The 26,884-nt window shown below is 43.1% G+C and overlaps 1 long non-coding RNA gene across 1 annotated transcript; it reads right to left on the bottom strand.

Annotated features, from left to right (window-relative positions):
• Positions 1-5,497: 5,497 nt before the first annotated feature.
• Positions 5,498-25,389, bottom strand: LOC140904937 (uncharacterized). Its single transcript, XR_012156684.2, has 5 exons — positions 25,333-25,389; positions 18,042-18,152; positions 11,755-11,824; positions 6,642-6,760; positions 5,498-5,647 (listed from the first exon to the last, which is right to left on the bottom strand). It is a non-coding gene; the product is annotated as an uncharacterized LOC140904937 (long non-coding RNA).
• Positions 25,390-26,884: the final 1,495 nt, after the last annotated feature.

Here is a 26,884-nt window from a genome sequence, read left to right as displayed (position 1 = left end):
GCAGTAGGGGAGGTTTAGGTTGGATATTAGGAAAAACTTTTTCACTAGGAGGGTGGTGTTACCCTCTGGAATGTGTTACCTAGGGAGGTGGTAGAATCTCCTTCCTTAGAAGTTTTTAAGGTCAGGCTTGACAAAGCCCTGGCTGGGATGATTTAATTGGGGATTGGTCCTGCTTTGAGCAGGGGGTTGGACTAGATGACCTCCTGAGGTTCCTTCCAACCCTGATATTCTATGATTCTATGAAAACTATTAATCATTCAACAGCTGGACCAATACTCATCTAATATGGGTTTAGTAGATCCTGATCCTCCTCAGAATCCCCATGGAGGAAGAAAAACCCAATTTCAGAATTTTCAAGAAACATTGGCTCATTGACCAAGATTCAAAGGCAAATGCTAGGACTGGGAACCAGTCTAGGTGATCCCTCGGGAAACTAAAACCATTGCAGGCTCTCTGAAGAAGGGAAATAAACTGTACTTCAAAAGGGTGCTGTAAGAATCACTCTTTCTTAGTACTTTTCATCCCCCGAAGAAAAGATGCCGAACAAGTGCACAGTGCTCATATTCACCTAGCTCTTGGTCAGTTGTCAACATGTGTTATCCAAGGTTTTAAACCCCAAGTGCACCTAGTGAAAAATACAAAGGGGTGGGGGGGGAGGAAGTGGAGAGAAGACATACAGCAATAAATACTTGTGAACCACAGAAAACAGTTGGGTTTTACTGCCCCCCCCAAGAACCTTTCTTCTCTGTATCATAAAAAATCTGGAAGGAAGAGTAGCCTAGTAGTTAAGACACATGACAGGGATTCAGTAGCTCTGCCAAAGGCTTCCTGTATGACCTTGCACAAGGCACTTGCGGAATTTCTCTCAGAGAGAGAGTAATTCCGCATCTGTAATTTAGGAATAATATTTCCCTATATCATGAGGATAAATTCATTAATGTTTGCAAATTGCTTTCTGAAGCTTGAATAAAAATCACTTTATAACGTGCCAAGTATCATTACTATGGCACACTGTTCTGCCACTCACACATTAAAAATCATGTATTTTATTGAAAGACCAGATTAAAATAAATTTAAGGTAGCCAGAATGTAAGATATATAAAAGGCAGAAGAAGGTACTAAGTAAAAATAATGACAATGTGTCTATATAGTTTACTCCTGGGGGAATTCTGCATCAAAAAATAAATTCTATGCCAAAAAATTAAAAATTCTGAGTACAATATTTTAAAATTCTGCAAATGTTATTAGTCAATAAATAAATATGGAGGCTCCAGCATAGCAGTGGGGAGCACAGGCCACTGGCTGAATGGAGGTGGAAAATCACCAGATCCTGACACAGCACAAGGGATGGTCCTGCCCCAGAAATGCCCAGGGGGCCCTGCCCCTCCATGCCAGGTGCACCAATTGTGGGCAGCCCGGCAGGATCCAAGTGTTGAGGGGCTTGGTGTGAGGGGATACAGGTGTGGGGTGAGAGGGTTCTGTGTGGGGCAATCTGAGTGCGGGCAGCTCAGTGTGAAGGGTTGGGGGGGTTCTGGATGCACAGGGACTCATTGGCGGTTCCAGGTGCAGGGTCAATTGGAGTCTGCATGGGGATCCAGGTGATGGTATTTGGGGCTCAACATGGGAGGGCTGGGTGTGAGGAGATGAGGCTCGGCCTGTATTCACCTATCAGCTGGCATTAAATTAAGCATTGTAAGCCAACATAACTGTCATCTACATACGAAATCAACAGGGGGGTGTGAAATCGGCAGGAAAAAAGCAGGGACTCATAAAAAAACTACCCACTGTCAAAGAGGTGGACAATGAACATTGGGGATATAAGCAGAAGGCAAGGAGATACCCCTTTACTCTGCACCTAGGAAGTAATTGGGCAGTGTGATTATATTCATGAAAATGGAATCTCTACCAGGCTCATCTGAAACACTGCAGAGGACATTAGGGTGAGATAAACATCTTAGTTTAGACAGAAGAATAGCCTATCAAGTTTAGGCTCTAGAAAATGTACTGTACGATGATTTTGTTTTATATGTAACTCTTTAGTTTCCATTATCCTTACTCACAACATCTTGAATCTTTGATAATACTTTATTGTTGTTATTTTCCACTATAAATACATCTCAGTTCTATGGTATTGTACAAGGAGATGAGCATGAGTTGAATCATTTAAGCTCGTGTATACATTGTTCCTCAGAGGGCAACAGACCCAGTATTTCTGAGACTGTTCAAAGGAGAGGAGGCTGGACACTACTGGGAATGCTTCAAAGTAAGGGTTGGCATAGCTCAGAAGAGAGTGCTTGTGTGGCTAACAAGCTGGTGGTGTCAGGGAGCTGACACCCAGTTAAGCACAAACAAGTGTCCCTCTCAGTGGAGGCAGGGGGTAACAAGGTGACTCTCAGTCCTGGGTACCCAAAGAACCGTCAAAGAAGTACCAGCTTATTTCCAAGTAGCATCTTCAGGAGCTTTGGGAGATAACACACATCACCCTCACCTTGGGAATGTCTTTGGCTGTGGACTCTGGGGATTATGGAGATTTTATATATATATAAATAAAGTCACAACCTGACCACTGAGGACACTGGACCACTCCCACTAGATCAGCTGGATGCTAAACATTTAAGATTTAAGGTTTGGAATTTTGGATATTCCCTCTCCGTTGCATGTCATTTTTGGACCCACTGTGTTCTTCTTCCCTAACCATGTGTGTTGTGGCAGATGGGCCCCACCCTGACAGCCAGAGGGTTAAGGAGAGCCTGTGGATACAGTTGGCCCTGCCCTGCTACACCTGCACCAAAATGTCAGGTATGAAGAGGGGAGTTAAAAGGACCAGACCTAGCTCACTTCAGGGCTGACCAGCAGAGCCGCCCGGAGGGAGCGGGGGACAAAAACAGGCAGTTTTTCCTGGGCTCTCCATTTGAGAGGGCCCCCAAACCAAATGGCATTGTGACCTGGCACACTGGGTTGCAGCGCCACTCAGGTTTGGCCTGTCCACCCCTCCATCAGGCCAAACCTGAGTGGCACTGCTACCCCACACACCAGGTCACAATGCCTGGAGCAGGAATCTGGGTCCAGCCCCACAAGACAGGGGTGAGTGCAGGGTGCACACACATTCACGCACACCCCGAGCCTCCCCTCAGAGGTAATTTTTGGAAGGGTGGGATTCAGTTTCAGATTTAGCCCCAGGGTCCGCAAAAACCTCTGTACAGCCCTGCTGACCAGGAAGGAGAGTAGAGATCCACTTCTCCTGATGGGAAAGAAGCCTGGTTGTAACACAGAGACTGAGCTAGCTTACCAGGCAGATAAGCCCCTGCCAATAGGGACACCCAGATCCTTGTGGATCAACAGAAGCATGGACTGTTTTGAGACAAGTCCTAATTAGAAGGGCAGGGTCCTACTGAAGGTTCATCAGACAACCCTTTTTGAGTCATGTTTTTAGTTTCTGATTTGCTTTGGACCTTAACAGCCTAGAAGAGGTAGGACTAAAGGACAGAGGGCCTCACAGAGACAGTGACAGGCCAGCGGAGACCCACAACTGGGTGAATCAAGTTGCAGTGGGGGAGGTTTAGATTGGATATTAGGAAAAACTTTTTCACTAAGAGGGTGGTGAAACACTGGAATGCGTTACCTAGGGAGGTGGTAGAATCTCCTTCCTTAGAGGTTTTTAAGGTCAGGCTTGACAAAGCCCTGGCTGGGATGATTTAACTGTGAATTGGTCCTGCTTCGAGCAGGTGGTTGGACTAGATGACCTTCAGGGGTCCCTTCCAACCCTGATATTCTATGATTCTATGAATCATGCCCTGACGGGCCACCGAGGAGTGCTACAGAGGCAACCCTGTTACTGATTTATTTGAAGCCGTCCTGAGATAATTTATGAATGCTGCATGTTGGCCTGGTTATTGGGATGTTTACTGTATGAATATATTGGTTTATTGCAATAGGAGGCTGCCTGGAAAAACAGGCAGGAAAGAAAAATATGGTTCAAGGCAGCCACCTCTCCATTAACACTTTTGAGTTATTAAGGGACAATGCCAGAACTATTAGCTTTGATGATTTTGCCCCTGTCTCAAGCCCAACTTATAAAACTGGTTCTGAGCAGGGAAGGAAAAGGTGCATGAATGGCAAGGAACAACTGTAGCAGCATTTAAATAAGCACACACTCTCAAGAGAGGAACAGTAGTTTCATAGATTCAAAGATTCTAGTTGTTCAGGGGAACCAGTCTGAGGCAAAGCTGGGGTGTCTGGAGAACCTAGGCCTGCCTAGGTCACTATCACAGGAAGGCTGAGTTTCAGGTAAGAGATAGACATGCACGTAGGCAGTTGTTTTAAAATCCTTTTTTCTCTAATGCTTTATTCCAACTGATAAAATAGACTATGCTTTGGCTTAATAAGGTTGCCTCATCACTATGTACCACTGGTCACACACCTGAAGGTGCCCAAATTCAGTCGGACCTATGCGGTAACAACCGTGGATACACAAGGTACCGTAGCCCAAGCTCTGGTTGAGGAATGGGAGAACTGCAAAATTCTGTCCCAAGATATATAAATGTATGAGGCTGGGCACCTGAAGGGATGCTTTCTGAGAGGGGGGCGGGGGAAAGATGCAGCTGGTCCTGCAACCATTACACCATCTTTTTGGCTTCTAAGTCAACTCTGGAAAGTATCAAACCTCACAATATCATTGCCACGACCAGCACAACAGTCTAAGACAGTTTAAGTAGCCCTGTCCCAACATGAAATACTGATGCTATCCCCAATCAGGAAAAAGAGACGGGGTCCAGAGATCAAAGTGCATGTCTGCTGACCTGACTGGTGATTTTCCATTGACTCAACTGCAAGCATGAGAGATAGCATCAGAGCAGGATTTTTATATCTTTGGCTATTCTATCCTCTCTCTTTTCCGTGTGTGTGTGTGTCTTAAACCACTGTTGAGCCAAAACCAAACAACAAATTGACAGTTCTCCACAAGGAAGAAATTTAGTATCAGCAAGAGACTTTTAAAACCCACCTTTTGCCCTCTGAAAGACTTTGCTGAACGGAAATGAAAACATTTCCAAAATGAAAAAACACTCATCTCTTGATTTCCATTCATTTTAATGGTGCTTTTTCTGTCTCTACACATGTGTGTTCAAGGAATACTTAAAAGGATGATTTTTGTAGTAAAATCAGGCCAGAGTCACAATGCCCCCCAAACCACAGAGAAATTGGTTTAATATTGTAACAGTAAAGTGCAGGTTCTAGTGGCCATCTGGACACCACTGAGCCCAAGAACTCCTAGTTAAGGGCCTGGTCCAAACCCCACTGAAGTCAACACACAACGACAACCAATTTTGGAAGTTTTGCTTTAAAAACTCTTTCATACAGGGAATTACTCCTAATTGACCAAGAAACACTTTCCAAAAGTCTCTCTCCCCTATGGCCAGTTATGACATGTTAAATAAAGTATATAATGAAATATTAAACAAAATGTATTGTTGTAAGGAATATTTTAGGAGGGCTCTAATTAGTGTTATACCATACGATACACTGCGCAAAATGGAGGAATGTACAATACCACAACTCCATACGGCAATTGGATCTTTTTTTCTTTTTTCTTATTCCAGTTCTTCCAGTACCATCTTTCATTCATCTTTGCCAGCATTTTAACTTTCACCTTATGCAAAAAGATTGCATTATAAAAATAGCAATAGCCTTATTACTCACTTCAGCTTGCAATAGTTAAACATACAGTAGGTAATCTTTTAAACTCAGCTTGATGCTTATGTAATGCAAGAGTTTAGCCACAGAAGATATACAGCATGAGCAGTGGCAATATGAGCTTCACCACAAATCCCCTTTGAGCAACATACAGGGACCACTTCTAGGTGAAAGAGAGAAACTCAGTCTCTGTATCAGTTCAAATTAAATAATGCTTGACTGGCATGGGAAGCTATGCAAGTGTTGCCCTAGTGACATCATTGAAACTGTCCATGGAGCTTTGTCAGTTAGTGCCAAGTCTGACAATGTGTTTTGGTGACAGTCACTTGACTGAGAACAAACTCATTTCAAGCAATGAGTAACTGGAATTTCTCAGCTGTTTGGTGGTTCAGAAGTGAAAGTTTTAAAAAGAACAGGCCTCCCCCAGGGAAAGATCAAGACCCTATGGCACCACAGTAGTGGACTGTGATGTCCGTGCTGACAATATGGCACCTTTGAGAGCACTAAATTAAAATTAAAAAAAAAAAAAAATTAACAGTCACTGCCACAGCCCAGCCACAGGAAAGCTGAAATGCAGCCATAATATTTGTTATGATTTTACAGACTGGGCCCGTTTGGTGACCCAATGGTAATGCTGTGCACTAACCAGGAAACTTGGGTCAGTTCCCAGTTCTGGTCTTTTGCCCTCTAGGCTAGTCAGTACTAGAAGTGCTTCAGAGTCCGTGCTGCTAGAGGAGAGCTTCTAATTTAAGTGTTTGCAATGTAACGTGTTTCTCCAACTCTGTTCCCCTACCCTCCTTTCCATTTGCCCCATCTCATGCTTTTACGTCTACCTAGCATTCTTCTATACATTGATTTCTTTTACTTTTCAAGCAGCACTACTGCACAACATGCAAAGAGAGTGCCTAGGAACATTCATTATACTTAGTATAATAAAAATATGGCCTTACTTTTTGAATCATCAGAGCTAATTTTTCCTTCCTGTTGTTGCTCCTTGTCTTCTTCATTAAAATAAGTAGCAGTGGGATATAGTTCTGGCACATTTCTTCTCCTCTTCTCTACCAGAAAGCTAAATGAAATGATTTCCTGATTTAATTGTTGTAGCACTGTTAGTTTAACAGCACACTTCAGACTATGCGCAGGGAGAGAAAGGAGCATTATCTCTTACTTAGAGTATGGGATTTTGAACCAGGAATGCTGACATTCTAATTCTGCCTCAGAAACAACTCCCCCTGGGGTCCTGAGCAAGTCATTGTTTCTGGGTCTGTGGAGGAGGGAGTGTGATTATACTAACTGCTCTACTTCACAGGGATGGAAGGAGGATTAGCAATTCATATTTATAGAGTGCTTTGAAGATGAACAGTGCAAAGTATTACCACCACCCTGTGTCAGTGTGGTACTGCACAAGGTGAGACTCCTCTTTTTCTGCAACACAATGCCCAGGCCTTGAGACAATGCCCCAATTCACCTCCCTGCCTTAAGTCTGGCTTAACTGGTAATACAAAACCAGCAACATAACATACATCTCCCTGAGCATGGCTGTCCCTAAGGTTTCAATCTCCCCAGTCCTAGCCCCCTAGAGTCCTCCCTCCAGAAAAGACTCCACCTACCTTTATTCCAGGTGGAGTTAATGAACTACATCGGCCACAAGTATTTATCAGCACGACTTCAGCATCTTTAGGCAGGTTTCTAACCCCAACTAAGAGGCTGGGCAAAATAATAGCCCTGCCTCAAGGATGTTCTGACTACATGGAGAGCACACTCATAATATGGGTATCACGGGAGGTACGTAAAGATGTATGTTTAGTTTTTGTACAAGTGTTTGTAATGGATAAAGATTCCCTCTAGTAATTATGGTTCTGGATGAAGGCAAAGAGGCGTTGGTTAGAGCAGCGGTTTTCAAACTTTTTTTCTGACCCAGTTGAAGAAAATTGTTGATGCCCGTGACCCAACAGAGCTGGGGATGAGGGGTTTGGAGTGCGGGAGGGGCTCAGGGCTGGGGCAGAGGGTTGGCGTGCAGGGGTGAGAGCTGTGGGGTGGGGCTGGGGATGAGGAGTTTGGGGTGCAGGAGGGGGCTTTGGGTTGGGGGGGAGGGGCTCAGGGCTGGAGCAGGAGGTTGGGGCACAGACTTATCTCAGGCAGCTCCCAGTCAGCGGCGCAGTGGGGGTGCTAAGGCAGGCTTCCTGCCTGTCCTGGTGCCCTGGAAGCAGCCAGCAGCAAGTCCAGCTCCTAGGCGGACATGCACAAGTGCTCTGTGTGGCTCTCACCTGCAGGTACCCCCGTCCCCTAGCTCCCATTGGCTGAGAACCAGCCAATGGGAGTGTGGAGCCAGTGCTCGGGGTGGGGGCAGCACGTGGATCCCCATGCCCCCCACACACACACACACCCCTTGGATCTGGACCTGATGCTGGCCACTTCCAGGGCGCAGTGCAGTGTCAGAACAGGTAGGGACTAGCCTGCCTTAGCCGGGCTGCACCGCCTACGGGACTGAGCCGCTGCGACCCAGTGCCTTACATTCCGTGACCCAGTACTGGGTCACGGCCCACAGTCTGAAAACCACTGGGTTAAAAACTCTGTGTTGCTTTATTCCCTGCTTTTCCTCCTGAAGAGCCTTTCTGGTTGGGAAAGTTTTCGCAGGTGGAAAAGAAAAAGGAACCTTAGGGCACGTCTACACTAGCAGAGTGACAGAGCCGGCAGTTACAGTGCTGCTCAGAGACCGCAGAAGGGAAACCGCTGTTGTGGTTCACTCTGACAGCTGCCTGCGCAATAGCGTGTTCACACTTGCGGCACTTGCAGCGTATTCGGAGCGGCGCACTCTGGGCAGCTATCCCACAGAGCACCTCTTTCTCTTTTGCCGCTAAGACTTGTGGGAAAGCGGAGGAGGTCATGGGGCATCCTGGGTCCAGTCCCAATGCCCTGTGATGCATTGCTTCGCTTCCCATCAATCCCTGTGCTTCTGTCCGCATTTGGCGCCATCTTTCAACGGTTTGTGTACTGCGCACCCTGCAGGAATGGATCCTGCACTGCTGACCCGTATGCTGCTCACTCTGACCAACACGTCACAAGTGGCAGTGGAGTTATTCCTTAAACTACAAAGGCAAGAGGAGTGTGACATTGATCTCGCCATGCATAGTAGCTATGGCACAAGATTGCTTGTGGCATTCACTGAGGTGCTGACCAGAGTGGAATGCTGCTTTTGGGCTCGGGAAACAAGCACAGAGTGATGGGATCACATCGTGATGCACATCTAGGATGACGAGCAGTGGCTGAAGAACTTTTGCATGAGGAAAGCCACATTCATGGGACTGTGTGATGAGCTCTCCCCAGCCCTGCAATGCAAGGACACGACAACGAGAGCTGCCCTGTCGTTGGAGAAGCACGTGGCGATTGCACTGTGGAAGCTGGCTACTCCAGACTGCTACCAATCGGTCGCTAACCAGTTCAGAGTGGGAAAGTCGATCATTGGAGTCGTGTTGATGGAAGTGTGCAGAGCCATTAATCGCATCCTGCTCCGAAATACCGTGACTCTGGGCAACGTGTGTGACGTTGTGGATAGCTTTGCACAAATGGGCTTCCCTAACTGCAGAGGAGCGATAGATGGCACGCACAGTCCAATTCTGGCACCGGACCACCTAGCCACCGAGTACATTAATCACAAGGGGTATTTCTCAATGGTTCTCCAGGAGCTTATTAGCTGAATAACCTAGCAGTTTGTGTATACCAGTGGTTCTCAAAGCCGGTCCACAGCTTGTTCAAGGGAAAGCCCCTGGAGGGCCAGACCAGTTTGTTTACTTGCCGCATCCACAGGTTTGACCGATCACGGCTCCCACTGGCCACAGTTTGCTGGTCCAGGCCAATGGGGGCTGCGGGAAGGGCAGCCAGCACGTCCCGCGGCCCGCACCGCTTCCCGTGGCCCCCATTGGCCTGGAGCGGCGAACCGCGACCAGCCGAACCTAGTTCAGCCTTTCTGATTAAGGATCCCTACACGTGACCATAGTAAGGTCTAAAGCATGAGGAACAACACAGAAACCTTCAGGCAGGATCTTGGTCCAGTGTCCTTCTAGTATAAGATCCCTCGGGGACATTACGTCAGTGGGGAATCAACCACAGTGGAGCCTTGCTCCACCATACCTCCTCTCTTCCCCACTGCCTTCCCACTCCCTGTCCCCAAGATACCCTTCTCAACCTCCCATGCCAGGTGGTGCTGCTCTGGTGTAGGAAGCGAGGAAGTCATCTCCACTAGCTTTACACTAGTGGAGACTTCCCCTACCCAGCAGGAATTCTGGATCATGCTCCACCTGTTTAAAAAATCAAGTGAATGTGACAGACCAGCAAATCCAGCCATCTGTGTTACTATTCCCAGTGAAGAACTTGTATGGAAGAGGGGAATATTGACAAAAAAGAAAGCTCTTTGCCATCCACCCACTGAACATGGCAGAGAGTATTTTCCTCAGTATATTCACAGAAAAATCCTCTATTAGAACTTATCAGAGAAGCTACCTGAGAGGTTGGCATTTTTTGAATGAATGGGGGAGAATACTATATAAGGCTCTCAACTGGTTGATGTTCATTCTTCTTAAAAATGTGATCAGTCCCTTTAGGTTAGAATTCATGACAATGCTCCGCTTCTCTTAACAGTGAGAAGGCTGTAGATGCCACTGCAAAAGAAGACAATGGGGCAAGAGGAGGGGCCCTTCCTGCAAAAGCATTCCCCAGAATAAATGGAATTACCAAAAGTGTTTCATTATTTTAGATCATTCCATTGTATTTATGTTTCTTCTCTTTTGATACTTGAGTCCTTAATTGTCTAATTTTCTACCCTTCCAACTTGAGGCACTGAGTGATAATGATATGTTTTGCCTTAATGGATCAAATGAACCTTAGGTACCAAATCATATCATTTCCTACACACTAGCTGCATCAAAAATAAATCTAAAAACATCAGGGAGTTGTTTGATTCTTTTTTCTTTACCCGTCTCTGTTCCTAGATTATAATTAATGAAGCTGCAGGCAATCTGTCAGAAAACCAAGGTTAAGTGAGTTGTGCCGATAGAGCAACTAACAATTCAAGGCTGATTTGCTTGCGTGAGCCAAATAACGCAAGTGACATCTTGATAAGTGATCGGGTTTAACAAAATATTCTAGATGCTTACAAAGCTTTTGATGAGGTGACAGCTTTGTTGAAAAGTCTCTTAATGCCCTTTCTAAACAGAAGAAATTGGTTATTTATTACAGACCCTATGTGTACTATATTTCTAGGTTTTATATCGAGTAAACAAGTTTAAAAGTATTGAAGTTTGATGTTATACTTACCTAACAGGTACAGGGCTCTCTAAATTTAAATTCACACTTCTTGGAGCACAGCCTTCTCCTTCTCCTCAGCTTTCTATCTAGGTACTCATATGGCCCACATCACCATAACATCTTAGTCCCTCACAAACATTAGAGGGACATAAATGTCTCCTCACTCCTGTTAGGTAAGGTACAAATGGAGAACTTCACATGGAGACGTAAAGTTACTTGTCACATCACAAGACAATGGCAGCACTGTGCACAAAACCCTGATCCTCTAAGTCCCGGTCCAGTGTTTTTACCATCCTTTCCCACCCTAAAATGTCAGCCAGCAATAGGCCACTAAACATGTGGATTTAAAAAAAAAAGAGGGATTTAACCCAGACTTCCTTAATGCCACAAGTCTTCTAGATATGATTAAGTATCTATCATTTCTCTCAATCCTTCCTTAAGTGGTATGGAGTTGTAATCAACCTCTGTCACCCTTTCTTCAGGACTGAGAGGAGTTAGTCTCAATGAATCACCATCAAGCTTACATCGCAGATTAAGGTGTTCAAAATAGTTTTGTCATGGCTCATACTATAGATAACTCTCTGAAACACAGTAGTGTTCACTGAACATTCCCTGGGCGACTAACAGACTTGCCTGTAAATCAAATGACTCAGCATCTGGCAAAATTCCCATGTATTTTGAATCAAGTCATGGGGCATTTTCATTTTATATTGTCTGAGTGAAACAATTAAATTGATTTTATAATATCAAAGTACTCACCTGTGGAATACAAATAAAATGAAGGATCCCATGATGAGTAGTATCAAGATGATGAACACTTGCATGTATGCTGAAAAATAATTGCATTTTAGTGTCATCTAAAGCTCTCACAGATTTTTTCTTCTTCTTCAACTACTACTTGGGACAGCCTGCAGATTAAATACAGGAACAGTATGGAGAGTGCTGTACTAGCTGCATGCACTAATCTTTGAAATAGCAGCAGCTTTTCGCAGCCAGTATATGCTCTCCTTTGTAAGGTCTAAGACACTCAGCTGGTCTCAGAAGCTATTGTTTGGAGTCTGGATTTTTCTGCCGAATATTGATGCCATTAAACTAAGAATCCTGTTTAGTTTACTTTAAGGGATTATTCTTCACCTCTCTCCTTTGATTTGCAAATAAGACATGAAAGCAACTTCAAAATGCAACCAGTTTCTAAAGGAATTCCCCTTCATGCCTTTTCTCAGACATGTAGACATACAGTAGCCATTGATGGCAATGTGTTTGAATTCCCAAGGTATCACAATAAATGTATATACACTCACCCATAACCAATTTTTAATGAAATAGTTTATTCTGAACAGAACTCTGTTGGAAGTTAAAATTATTGTACAATTAGATATTCAAGGGAAAAATTTCAATTTTGATGAATCAGCATTTTCCAACAAAAAATTGTTTTGTTGAAAATGTTCCAGTCAGCTCCAATAAGAAGGGGATGTGCCAGTTCAGCACATTGTCAGGAGGCCTACGTTAGCAAGGCTTCTACTGAATCCTGAACTCTGCCGCCCGCACCTCTAGGAAAAAATCCACAAGGTTATAGTGGCCCAGCTGCTACAGAGGAGCATAGATCCCTAGGTCACTGAAAATGAACAGGGAGAAGTAGAAAAGCTATTTTGCACAAAGTGCAGACCAAATTATCAGGATGAAGCACTGGAGCAAACACACATGGGCTTGTTTCACAAAGAGGAAGAGAAGGAGGAAGATAAAAGCATGTAAAAAACGAACAGTATGTAGGGCCAGAGAGCCTTCTAGTGCAAAGAACCTAGAAATGGAAAATTAGGTCAGCTAGTCCACCCCCCGCGGTTAATACAGGACCATCTCCAGCTCTATGCTTACTACCCTTTTGTCCAGTCTAGATTAAAATCTACCTAGTAAAAGGGATTCCACCACTCCCGTTATTTCACAGGCTAAATGATGTCACTATCAAGAAGTTTTTCTCAACATGGATCCCAAATGTCCCTTTTCTTAGTTACATTCCATTTCATTCCCCCTGTTTATCACACATACTCCCTCTCCATTTTATTACTGAAAAAAAAAATCCTCTCCCTTCTTGGTGTTAAACTTTTCTGTAGTATTTTCAGATTCCTCTCACACTTAGTTGTCACTTAGCCAAGCTATTCATATTTAGCTTGCTTAATCGTCCATGGTAAATCAATGCATCATCCCATTAAAAAGTTCATTATTGCCTCTCTGAATACCTTTGACCATTTTCCATCATTGTTTGCAGTGCTATTGTAGCCATGTTGGTCCCGGGATGTGAGGGAGACAAGGTGCATGAAGTAATATCTTTTATTGGAACTACTTTTGTTGGTGGAAGATACAAGCTTTCAAGCTTCACAGAGCTCTTCTTTGGGCCAGTGTCACAGCTAAATATAAGGTGGGACAGATTGTTAAACATAAAGGTGTTAACATAAGTAGCAAAAGATCATGTAAAATGAAGTGGACAATTAACACCTTTGCAGGCATAGGACAAAGGAGGGTTAATAGGTTACAAATTCTTGAAATGAGCCATACAACCAGTTTCTCTGTTTAGTCCAGAATTTTTAGTAGCTAGCAGAGATATGAATTCAAGTTCCAAGACTCATCATTCAGAGGTGTTGTGCGGGTTTCCTTTGAGGACGAGGACTGAGAGATCATATATAGTGATCACTTTGTGAAAAGTATTCGCTGTTGGGTAAAATAGGGCATTTTTGTCTTATTTTTCTGTGTGACTGGCATTAGAGAGTGTAGTGATTGTCTGGTTTCAGACACATAGTTGTGGAAATTGATGTGCTGGATAAGGTACACCATATGTTTTACAGGTATATGTAGGACCATGGATCTGGAAAGGTGTATTCTGGGGTTATTGATCATTGTAGCAGTGGAGATATGTCTACAGGTTTTGCATCTATTGTTCTTGTAGAGAACACTGAGTTGGTGTGTCCTGGTCTGTGGCAAGCTTGTGTCTGATGAGCTTTGAGAGGCTGGGAAGATTGTCTGAAGGCCAGAAGAGGGGGTTCAGGAAAAATTTCTTTCAGGATGGCATCCCCATCAAGTATGGGTTGAGGTTGTTTGATGATACCCTGTATGGGTTCCAATGTGGAGTGGTAGGTGACAACTAGGGGTGTGTGGTCAGAGGGAGATTTATTTCTGTATTGAAGCAAGTTCTCTCAGGGTATGTTGGTGATCTGGTCCATGATGCAGCACACCACACGGTGTGTAGGACCCATGGATCTTGAAAGGTGTGTTATGAGGGGTGTTGCTATTTGTAGCACTGGAGAGATGTTTGCAGGTTTTGCATCTGTTGTTCTGGCAGGGTCTGGTGCTGCTTTGAGTTTCTGTCCTGATCTATGGGGAGCTTGTTTCTGGTGATGAAATTGGCATGGGTGGGGGTGGGGGTGGGGGTTGAAGACCAGAAGAGAAGGTTCAATAAAGAGGTCTTTCCAGATGGGGCACTAATCAATGGGTTATAATTGTTTGATGATCCCCCGTATGCATTCCACTGTGAAGTGGTAGGTGACAATTAGGGTGTGCAGTTGGAGGTGGGTTTTTTTAAATATATTAAAGCAGGTTCTCTTGAGGTATGTTGGTGACCCATTTCATGATGAGATCTCCTGCTGTGGTAAAGTGTGAGAAGATGAGATACTGCTGTGAGAAGATGAGATACTGGACTAGAAGGATCGCTGGTCTGCCCCAGTATTCTGTGGTATTTAAGTGCCTGGCTGTGGATAACAGATTTCTTGGTGTGTCTGAGGTGGTTACTGGATCTGTGGAGGTAGGTGTGGTGATCTGTGGGTTTCTTGTATATAGTTGTCTGAAAGGTTTCATCGTGAAGTTGATCTTGGTGTCAGGAAGTTGATGCTGGTGAGGGAGTGTTCCAGAGAGAGTCTGATAGATGGGTGGTGGTGGTTGAAGTTGCAATGGAAATCTTTGAGGGAATTTAGGTCTTCTGTCCAGAGGATGAAAACACCATCTGCGTATCTTAGGTATATCATTGGTCCAGAAATTCTTCTTCAAGGTGGTCTGTGAAGAGGTTGGCATATCAGGGAGCCATCCTAGTACCCACGGCTGTTTCCAGGGTTTGGACAAAGTGTGTGTTGTTAAATGTAAAGTTGTTATGGCTGAGGATGAAATGGTTGAATTTGATGATGTGTTTGGGGTGGATGTCTGAGTGGGGTACATTGTCTTGTAGATATTTTTGGTGAGGGACACTGAAGTACAGGAAGGTGACATCCATGGTGGCAAGGCTAGTGTTCTGAAGGAGGTTGTGCTAGACATTAAACATACTACACTCAGAGACACTGATTTTATGGCTCATTACAACAATTTGTAACCTACTCTTCCTTTCTCCTATGACTGCAGAGCTGTTAATTGCCCACTTCATTTTATGTGATCTCAAGCAACATATGTTAACCCCTAATGCTTAACAATCTGTCCCACCTTGTATTTAGCTGTGATACTCTGATTAATATTTTCCAGACCTGAAGAAGAGTTTTGTGAAGCTGGTCTCTTCCACCAGCAGAAGCTGGTCCAATAAAAGATATTACCTCACCCCCCTTATCTCTCTCATACCTTTGACCATGTCTTTCTGATAACAAGGTCCTCATAACACAACATTCCAGGTCTCAGTCACGTAGAAACAGACTGTATTACAGGAGTACAACCACCATAGAGGCAGAGGCTATTTTCAGCCCACTATCTCACACCTTTATGTCTTCTGGCATTAGTCATTTCAAGATTTTTCCCTCCCATTGAGTATGTGCTTCAAATTTTTTTCCTTACATTTTTGCAATCCTATTTTATGATTTTTCTGTCCATGTTATTTTCTACCTATCTTGTCCATAACACTTCTCTCATTCCTAACATGCCATTTTCTAGTGCTGTGGTTTTAAGTAGAGGAAGCTGAAACCAGAGCTGAATTCTCAGAAATGCAAATAAATCTAAAAAATTCAGTGTACTAATTGCAGAATATAAGCCTAAACATAATGCTGAATGGGATGAAACAGCTATGGCCACAATCCTTAGTTCTTCTCCAAATTAGCAGATTTCTCAAAGATTAATAACAGGCATAATTTAGTATCTAGGATCTGACATGCGGGGATTTCTTATGTAATCTGGGATTGCAGTGTCTCCCTCAAAAATCATATATTGTGTCACACCTACAGTTAGGGAAAGCTGGCACACCACTACCTGTCAGCATAGATCCGTGGAGATCATTTTGTTGATAAATGGTATAGTCAATTGCTTGACCACACTTTGGTTCATTATACTCAAGAGACAAAATAACCAACGTCCATTGAATTTATTGCTATAAACCAGTAATAATGTAGTACAGGAAAAAGATTTATACCACACCAGTTTTCAGAAAGTCATCTTATACAGTGAAATTAATTCACCTTACACAGAAGGTGTATTCCCAAAGTTATACATTTCAGCTGGTATTTTTTATCTGATGATTTGACAAGTTATACATCTCTTTACACGGCTCTAAAATCCAACCTGTTTGTCACAGTTCCCTAACTTCTTGTTCTGTTCCTTCCCTACCTTGTACTAAGACATAGAACAAATGTATCTTGATTTTGACAAGTTTCCAATCTGCTTATGCCAAAGCTTACTTCAGCGAATGCAAGGCATTATAGGATACTTAGCACAAGAGAAGAGGATTATAGTAAAGATATAGGACAATTTAGGCTATATAACTGCTATGTTATTTGTGCTTAATGCATACTATTGTATATATGGTACAGATAATGCATATTATTTTAGTACATATTGTGATAAAGTCCCGAGCCTGTATTGGTGGGTCCCGCGCTTTTGGGCGGTTTCAGTTGCCTCAGAAACTTGATAAGGCCCCAACCTAACCTCCCTTTCTCAGTGTAGCAGCAAGAGTCACAGCCTATTGAGTTACTTTCATCACCGGCCAGTATGGGAGACGGGAAGGGGGAATACCCTCCTTAGAGCTCAGTAGGCACAGTTCGGCTTCCTGCCTGGACCGAGTCCTGCTTCCCTTCTCCAGGGGATCTCTGTAGAGTATGGGGAGCAGGAGGGAACTCGGGCATGGCCTCTGCTCCGGGTTCCAGCCCAGGGACCCTAATGGTAGCAGCTGTTGGTGGCTTTCCCTTCACCACTGACACTCCTTTGATTCTTAGGCCACTTCCCCCATGGTCCCCTTTTCCTAGCTTCACCCTTACCTCAGGATTCAGCAATGCTTCTTCTCCTCCAGCTCCTTTCACTTCAGCCTCTTGGAAGGCACTAGAAGGAGAGCTTTTAAACAGTGTAAGTGGGACCTTGATTGGTTCCACCTGTGTCCATTAGCCTAACGCCCTTAACTGATTAATTGGCGTCAGGTGTCTTAATAGGCCTGCAGTAGCCTTTGTTTGCTTATCCAGGGAACAAGAGCCTGCTCATTCTGAAGGCTGATATACCTGCCTTCCAGCACTCTCTTATATTCTTCTGGTCTGAGTCTGTCACAATATATTATAGTCAAGGGGACACCTTTGCCAAATTAATATATGAAACAGTGGTGAAGGCCTTTATATGTGATTTCAAGTGTTTTACCAAACTGCATGAGCAACCATACATAATTAGCACAGCTAAAATTAATACACCTTGTAATACATGCAAAGCTTTAAATGCAACTTTTATTCAATGTGGGAAACCAGTATTTGAAGATCCCCATCATAGATAAGGTCATTCAAGGCTCGTTTTGCCTTGTGCATGTCATTGCCAATTCGAGTAATGTGCATGTATTTGTGATCTAGTAATATTTTTAAATTTAAAATAGGTGGATTAATATGCACATTAAAACAGGTAGGTAAGTTTCAACTACACGCTGATATTAACCAAGTCAACGGAAAGACTCTTGTTCATATCAGTGGGCCTTGGAGAGGCTCATAACTTGCTCCCAAATCCTGCCGCCTGAGGAATGAGAGATTTGAGGAAAGTACACAAAAGAAGAGTTAAGGTCACTTTAAAATTACAAACAAGGTCTTGGATCTGGAGTATATCATATTGCTATTCTAAATACTTACATGGCACTGCTTTCCTGTAGCAAATTTGTTTATGGAAGCAACATCCTAATCCTGAACACTGGACTCTTGACACATTTTCGGAACATATTTCATAAAGAGGAAGCTCACAAACTACAAAAAAACAAAACACTAAAAATAAAGCAACAGACTTAACATTAACTTTTAATGTAATTCCATTAAAAGTAGCATTTTTTCATTACACCATTAAAAGTGAAAATTTAGCTAAGATATAGAATAAATTAAAATTTATGAGCAAACAAAATAAGACAATATTCTTCAGTGGAGGGCTTCTGCCAGTGCCAGCCTGAGTACTCTGTACACTGAAGCAGAAGACAGGCACTGAATACAACAGAAATTTTGGAATTCAGTTTGTAATGTATAATTATTTCAAATTTAAATGTTCTCCAAGTTTAAATTATCCATATCATGGGATTTTCTTCTTTAAGATTTTAAGTGCATGTAATGAGAGAGAAATTTTTACTCCAACTTTGACAGAAAAGATAGATAATGAATATGTGATGTACTACAGGAGAAGATTAATAAGAAAGAAAGAAAGAAAGAAAGAAAGAAAGAAAGAAAGAAAGAAAGAAAGAAAGAACCGAGACATTTCCTGGTAAATGACATTTTCAATACATTCAACATTTGCAGTAAGAAGGTGTTGGTATTATAAAGTGGAAATGGGAAGTCAAAATCATTTTGACAAGGTAATAAAAATTCTGAAATAAAATTCAGACACATATACAGACACATCAAATGGACTACATGGGAAATACTGCATAATAGGATGGAAAAGAGCAAGCGGAATGCACCATAAGCACTTCCCAGCTGCAAAACAAGCACTAAAAAAAAACACATATAAATTAAAACAAAGCAACATGCATCTCAATAGCAGTTTTATAATAAAACATAATTGGAAGCATCCATAGCCCAGAATCATGGATTTGCTCACATCTATCTGTTCATAATCATGGTGCATGATGGGAATTCGAAGTCCCGTTTTCAAATACCATTGTTGTTGCAGTCTTCCTCAAAAATATTTTTAAAATGATCCCATTTTAAAATGACCTTATGAAAGATATTTGTATGGTTGGTCATTAAATCAGTGTTGCTTCACACACACTGCAAATCGCACAAGAATTTAACATTAGCACATCGGCACTGCAAGGGTCCTGGAGAATCATGACGAAGCAGAAATAAAGCACAATTTTTAAATAAAAAGAACAGGAGGACTTGTGGCACCTTAGAGACTAACCAATTTAATAAATAAATAAATTGGTTAGTCTCTAAGGTGCCACAAGTCCTCCTTTTCTTTTTGCGAATACAGACTAACACGGCTGTTACTCTGAAACCTGTCAATTTTTAAATAGTGGGGTGATTAACTATTGGAACAATTTACCAAGGGAAGTGGTGGATCCTCCATCACTTGAAACATTTAAATCAAGACTGGATATCTTTCTAAGAGATATGCTCTAGCTCAGCCAGAAGATATGGGCTAATTTTATTGCCTTTGAAAGACTGAATCCTGCTTAATTAAGCCTTGCTTTTACCTCTGAAACAGGCAACAGTAGCTGTGCAACTCCCTATAGCACCGTCCAACATGCCTAGAACCCTGGCTTTGGTGGATGAGAGGGTAATTTAGTTCATCTACCCATCCATTCAGTCTTTTCCCTTCCAACAAGAACCCCAATTATTGTTTCCCCTCTAAAATGTCTAGGTATTGTAATGACCCTTATCACCACAGTATCTTGATGTATCCATTCGAGATGATAGTTTTCAACGGAATATTGAAGCAGTAGCTATGTATGGCTTTTCAGTGACAATTGCTGGCACTAGGCTACCTAGGTAGCAGAGAGCCTGTCGAATTTCAGCAGACTTGGTCCTGAGTATCTGAGCACTACGGAGCTCTTCCATAGGCTAAAATCAAAAATTTTGAGGCAATCTGGCTAAACACTTCAAAGTGAGCTGTACTAACAGCCCAGATTATCTATCAGAGGAAAAGACTCAATAAGGAATCATAATATATTTACCACAATATTTTGGGTTTTCTGTAATGTTCAGATCATTTTGTTGAACTCTATTTTCCAGCTGATTTACAAATATGCATAGCTTCCAAGGCCAGAAGGGACATTTGTGATCATCTATTCTAACTTCTTGTACAAACCAGGGCATAGCATTTCCCCAAAACGATTCCTAGAACATTTCTTTTAAAAAAAATCCAATCTTGATTTTAAAATTGCCAGTGGGGGAGAACCCACACAACACTTGGTAAGTTTTCCCAGAGTTAATTATTCTCACTCTTACAAATTTACACCTTATTTCCATTCTGAATTTGTCCAGCTTCAACTTCCAGCCATTGGATCATGTTATAACTTTCTCTGCCAGACTGAAGAGCTCCTTATCAAATATTTGTTCCCCATATAGGTATTTATCAACTGATCAAGTCACCCCTTAAAGTTCCCTTTGTTAGACTCAAGGAGCTCAATCTACCCAAAAAGTCACATTTACCTGCCTTGTTACATTTTAATGTGCTTGATTTCACCCAAGGCAGACTTATACTTAATAACCACCAGGGGGAGCGCCTCAACTATTTATAACATCTATGCAGCTGGCTAAAAGAGCCTGATTTACAATGTGCATAGGCAGATTTTAGGTGTGCTACACATTCCAAAATCAGAATATGCTTTACAACTTTCCAAATAATACACAGATTTGTTTTCTTTTTCTAAGTGATCATGATTTTTTTTAAAATGTAAAAGAATCAGCAATCAAAACAGACAAAGACCCCGATTTTTAAAAGTATGTAGGTCGGTGGTGGGCAACCTGCATGCGGCCCATCAAAGTAATCTGATTGCAGGCTGCGAGACATTTTGCTGACATTGACCGTCTGCAAATATGGCCCCCTGCAGCTCCAGTGGTCGCGGTTCACCGTTTCCAGCCAATGGGAGCTGAGGGAAGCGGCAGGTCGCAGGGATGTGCTGGCCACAGCTTCGCACAGCTCCCATTGGCCACGAACAGCAAACCGCGGCCACTGGGAGCTGCGGAGGACCGTGCCTGCAGACGGTCAACGTCAGCAAAATGTCTCACAGTCCGCAAGCAGATTACCCTGATGGCCTGCATGCGGCCCGCAGGTTGCCCACCACTGATGTAGGTGTTGCTGTGCTAACATTACAATGTCTAACTGATTTAGGAGCCTACATCTCATTTTAAGAAGAAATTTATGCACTCAGGAGCCTAAATCCCATTAGACTCTTACATGCCTAAATCCCTTTTGAAAATGAGATTTAAGCCCCTAAATCAGTTAGGCCTTGAGGCACTGAGTGCAGAGGCCGAAATACCTTTAAAACTCTGGGTCTAAGCGATTTCTTTAGGAGAATGTTTTACATGAGGGGGGTTGGGCTTTTGCCAGATTCTAGAGGGAGATGGGGAAGTGTCTGGAGCTCACAGTTTTCGAATGGCTTCGTAAGGGGTGACATTACATAGCCCGCCTATGGCTCAGTTCTGCCACTTATACATGAAGTTATATCTAACCTGTGAAAATATTTCCCACATCATACTCACAATATATATACAAAACCACGTTCACAGCAGATTTATCTGCAGGAGTCTACTGTATTGTGTTCCCCAGGGATCCACCTTAAAGTGCCAAATGAAGTTTCCTCACTTTACCACAATCACTCTAGGCAGTGGCCCCTAGGAAAAAGGTGAAGTTCCAGCTTGGTCTGGGGAAATTGAGCCTGGAACAAGGGCAGGGATAGGACTCACAGGCCAGGAGGAGACATGGGGAATGGAACACCCCTGGGGTGAGCATATGGGCTCAGTTGTGGGGAGATAATTACCCTCATCCCGCCCCAAGAGGGGGCAGGGTGCGCTTGCCCCAAGGGAGGGGCCAGGTTAAAAGAGTCTGGTCACTCTCAGATGGATGGGCTGGTGAGCGGGACCCTGGATTTGGGGCAAAAGGAACTGGGAACAAAGTGCTGCTATTGAGTCTTGGCTGGGGGACTTGGACACGATGTCCCAGGAAAGGGGACTGGAAAACTACGGTCTTTATGTGTTTACAGTGGGAGCTGGAGAATGGTTTTACTCCAGAGCTCTTGGGGAACATGTATACAATGGTTTTATATCAAACACTGAGAAACTATCATCCTTGTAAGGCCGAACCAAAGGGAACCAGAGGCTGGGTGCACTTTTTGTGCCATGGCCTGACGGTGGAAGGCGCCTGGGAGGGAATCACCCTAGGACAGCTCCCAAAACCCAAGAAAAAAAATGTTCATAAGCATCTTAGGCACTTAGTTCTGGTTGTGCTTCCACCTTTGCAATCATTTCTTTTGCCAATACAGACCCCTCAGCTGCAGACATCTCCACTGCAGCATCTCCCTAGGGTCAGTCTTTCTCCGCTCCCATGCATTTCTATACAGATGAGAGCTTGACTGCAGGCAGCAATGCCTGTAGTTAAGGTTGCTGGACATTTCCCATTATAAGATTCTGTTTTCAGTTGCTTGTAACTTTGTCAAACTTTAACCATGCAGGCTGAAATTTCCCATGCCGGGTGTCTGCAGAAGGCTGACTTTTTATTTATTTATGTTTTAAATCTGCAGCAAAAACAGTTCATCTGTTTCTAAGAACAAGGTTAGGAAAAAATAGAATGATTTTAAGACAGGCTTAAAACAATCTTACAACTTGTATAATGAGCAGGTCTAGCATCCCCATGCTTTGGAGAAGTAACTCAAAATTTGCCGGTGAGTGGGCCTTTATCAGGGATCTGCCTTTTGCCATCTCCCTGAAAATCTCAGGAGACTAGGATATGGAGCCTGTATGTAATTAGACTATATCCTAATGCATATCCACAAGGGGGTTAAATTAAGGTTACACATGTAACCTTAATTCTGGCATTTCTTAATTTTTGAGTGCTTGACTTTGGGTGGTGGCTTCTGTTGTTTCCAGCTACCTCACTACACATAAAACTTAACCTTTTTTTAAGGTAATTTTTTTTGTATGTAATCCCTCAGCTGTTCAGCCCTCTTATTTATTCATTACTTCATCCTCAGACTTCTTACTCCATGGTAACTTCCCTTCAACTCACCACACCAAAAAATTTACATTCTACTAGCATGTACAGACAGAAACCTCAACCACCACATCACCAACTCCACCTCATAAATAGCATTGTGGCAAAAGTGTGAATGAAATGCATACTAAGAGTGATTAATGCAAATGCTTGATATGAAACTCTCCATAGAAAGGCTAGTCATAGGCCCTGTTTACACACAGAAATTACACTGGTTTAATTTAAACCTTGTATTTAAGCTCATTTAGTTAAACCATTACAAATCTCTATGTGCACATTTTTATTTCATTTAGGACTGAATTATTGCAGGTTAGCTAAGTTAGCATTAGCCAGGGTGTTATCTATGTAAGCATGTCCACACAGCCTTTTGCACCAGTTTAACTAAATCCATTTTAAATCACATCTCTAGTTAAACCATGGCAACTTTGCATGTAGACAAGCCCATAGAGGACCCAGCGACAACAACCACTTCCAGACAGTGACCTAAGGGGATTGTGTGGGTTAAGCACTCTCTTGTCTGAACTGATAGTAGCAGAAGAGCTGGCTTCATTGCGCATTTGGTTATAATCAAGCCTGTGTGAGGAGTTCTCTATAGGAATGTCTACACTACCACTGGGAGTGAGCCTCCCAGCCTGGATAGACAGATACATCAGCTAGTGTACTAAAAATAGCCTGTCTACCCACTCCTAGCTGCAGTTTAGACACACCTGCGTTGCAGAGCAGCTGGACTGGAGAGAGGTGATTGCCTAGGGCCACCTAACTAGTCCACATTTAGTGTAGAAAACATGAGTCCAAGGGCTAGTGCTGTTGGCCTAAGGAGGTTTCTCTGGTAAAAAGTGCAGGGAAAAGTCAAGAGATGAGAACAGACTTTGTGGGCACTGAGCAAAGAAGACACAGGTCCAAGGTGGGTCACAGAGATAGGGTTTGACAGAGTCAGGTTTTAGTTGGGCTTTCTGCAAGCAAAGTTGCCAGAGTTCAGTTTTGATGTTGTTTTGGCCACCTCTGTTCAATATAAATAGGACATTTTGTAAATTGGTGAATTACTCTAGAAGATACTCTGGGTCTGTAGCACCAGTTTCTCTCCTGGTGTGGCACTGATCCATCAAAATGTGTCACTGCTCAACAAAAGGGCAGCTAGCTTGTGTTCTCTCTGTGTGTGTACGTATGTATGGGGGGGGGTATGTGTGTGTATATATATATATACACACACACGCCCCTTCTGAAAAGAACCTAGGTGTTCTGTTTGACCCTGAGCTTTCACACTTGCCAGGTTTGTAAATTTGCTCATCACCTCTGAAACACTGTATGGGTAAATAAGGCCCATCTACACTGGGTTTTTTTGCAGCAGTGCAAATTCTAGTGCAGACACTGTACTGGAGGAAAAGAACGTGCACCAGTGTGGCTTACCTCAAGTATTAACAATAAGTAGACAGATCATGAAGTTAGTCCAAATACTTAAAAACACTCTTAAGGTACCCCAGTATCCTGACTAATCTTACATCTTGGCACATTATTGCCTAGAAAGTTATTACTTAGTGTATTGAAGTGCTCAAATAGTCTATGAAGTGGGCTTTCACTTCCTGTAAAAGACTGTTGTGCTTGAAGGTGTTAATCACAGCTAGCATGTGGCTCTTTGATCTATGGACAATCACAGACCTGTTTAAAGCTAAGCACCCCACTCATAGGAGGATCTCTGGAACCCCTTTCTGTGTAGTGAGGTAGCTGGAAACAAAAGAAGCCACCACCCAAAGCAATGGCCCACATGGCAAGGCCAAAGCAGGGCTAAACTATGAAGTGTGAGGCATTATCCTGGGACTGGTTGCAAATGCATGAGCTAGGTGATTGTTAGGCAAGCTGTGTGTGACAGAGGAGAAAACCAGCAGAAAGTGAGAGAAACAGTCTTGAGAGTGGCCCTGGGTGGGAAGCAGAGACAGAAAGAGATAGCGCGCTCTTTGGGCACAGAACTGACTGGAAATGCAGACCTGGGAATTTATAAGCAAGGGAACCGCCTGTTGCTGTCTGTTTCTACTGTGTTCAGAGAAACAGGCCTTTGTTCACTCTTCTTAAACAAACAGGATTAAACAAAAGAAATACTTGGCTAGTATCAATTTCTCCTCCTAATGGAAACTGTTCAGCCCTAGACCCAGATAATGGGTTACTGCTCGAGTGAAAGGGGCAACAATACATTTATTAGCAAAAACATACAAATTCAGCCCATCATCTTACCTGCAAATCCATGCCGCAGAAAATTTGTAGATCTTTTCTTTAACAAACGAGTGAAAGGTTCAGATTTCATTTTACTGCCTGAGTTAGGGGAAATTTTAACAAATGCCCATGGAAGACAGCATAGCATGAGGAAATACAGGTAAAAAATAAACCAGGGATTCAGCCCCGGTACTTGAAGCCTTTTTGTTGGCAACACTAAAGAGAAAAGTTTGTGGAAAGCCGTGAAGGCAGCTGACAGAGAGTTTTAGCCCAGTCTTCTGTATGGCAAATGAAAGCATTCAGAAAGTCAAAGAGAAGGACGTATTTGTGGACAATTAAGCAGGCCGATAGAAATCTAGGGCTCACAGTCAGGCAGATCTTTTTTCTTTCCCACCCACTTCCTGCCTGCCGACGTGCTGCCTCCTTCCTTCCCACCCACAGCTGTGAGGAACCAGAGAATGTGACATCACAGCAGGCTCCCTGTGTTGTCACACTCCTGGTTTGCCTGGGTAGCAGAAGGCTGGAGCATGATTCAGAAGAGGAATCGAGCAGGGAAAGGCAGACACAAGAGAACAGACTCCTCTGTCTTCAGAAGGAAACAACGAGGCCAGTGTTCTGGAGCCAAACCTTTAATAAGGCGCTCCTTCCAAAACATTCCACCTCTGGCAATGACACAATATGTAGGAGCAGGATTTTATAATTGTACTAGGAGAATGAATGCATAATTTGATTTCATCCTGCCAGCCACCCTTTTTGAACAGCAGAAAGGAATGACCCTCTGGGACACTGGTAGAAATGCATCTGACAGACTGCCGGTGTCTGTACTGATGTTAAGGCAGGGACAGACCAGAACAATCCTTATGACTGATTATGGTCACCCTTTTGTTTTAGGATAAGTTATAAAGTCTACTGTGGTTTCCTATATGTATTACAAATTAGGCACTCTAATTAAATATACATTTCTTTGTTTTAAGGTTTAGTAAGTAAGAGACAGGATCTTGTATTGTATCCTCTATGTTAAGGAGATTAGAGGAAGGCTTAAATTTACAATGTCTTTTGCTCAGTATAAACTGACACTGTTTGTAGTCTCAAAGGTCTCTGTAAAAGACTGTGTGAATGAGGAATATATGCATCAGGAAAAGACAAGGTGTGAAGGCCATTGTTATAGCCAGATGGTCAAGGAAGAAGGAGTGAAGAGACTTAATGACATCAGAGAACCATCAACACGCATCCATAACGAAGGAAGGGCAGATTGACGACTCTGAGGTGGAGGCTGGCACCCCTAAAGACAAGACAATTGATTAAATCGAAACCAGGACAGGATGATCCTTTCCGAGGTGTTTTGGAATGTTAACATCAAAAGATAGACCAATTAAGAAGTAACCGGTCACAAACTGACACGGCAAAATCCATAGACTTCAACAGAGAAAAAAAGACTATAAGAACAGGGTGCTTGGCCATGGGACTTTGGTTCGTCTTGCCACACTCCAGGAGCATCGGATCACGACCGACAGAGCCCTGCTCCCCTCAGCGACCAATCTGGCTGGCCACTAGGTTGATCCAGACTCTGGAC

The sequence above is a fragment of the Lepidochelys kempii genome, chromosome 1 (assembly GCF_965140285.1).
Source record: "Lepidochelys kempii isolate rLepKem1 chromosome 1, rLepKem1.hap1, whole genome shotgun sequence".
Taxonomy (NCBI): Eukaryota; Metazoa; Chordata; order Testudines; family Cheloniidae; genus Lepidochelys; species Lepidochelys kempii.
This window is presented reverse-complemented; position numbering and strand designations above follow the sequence as displayed.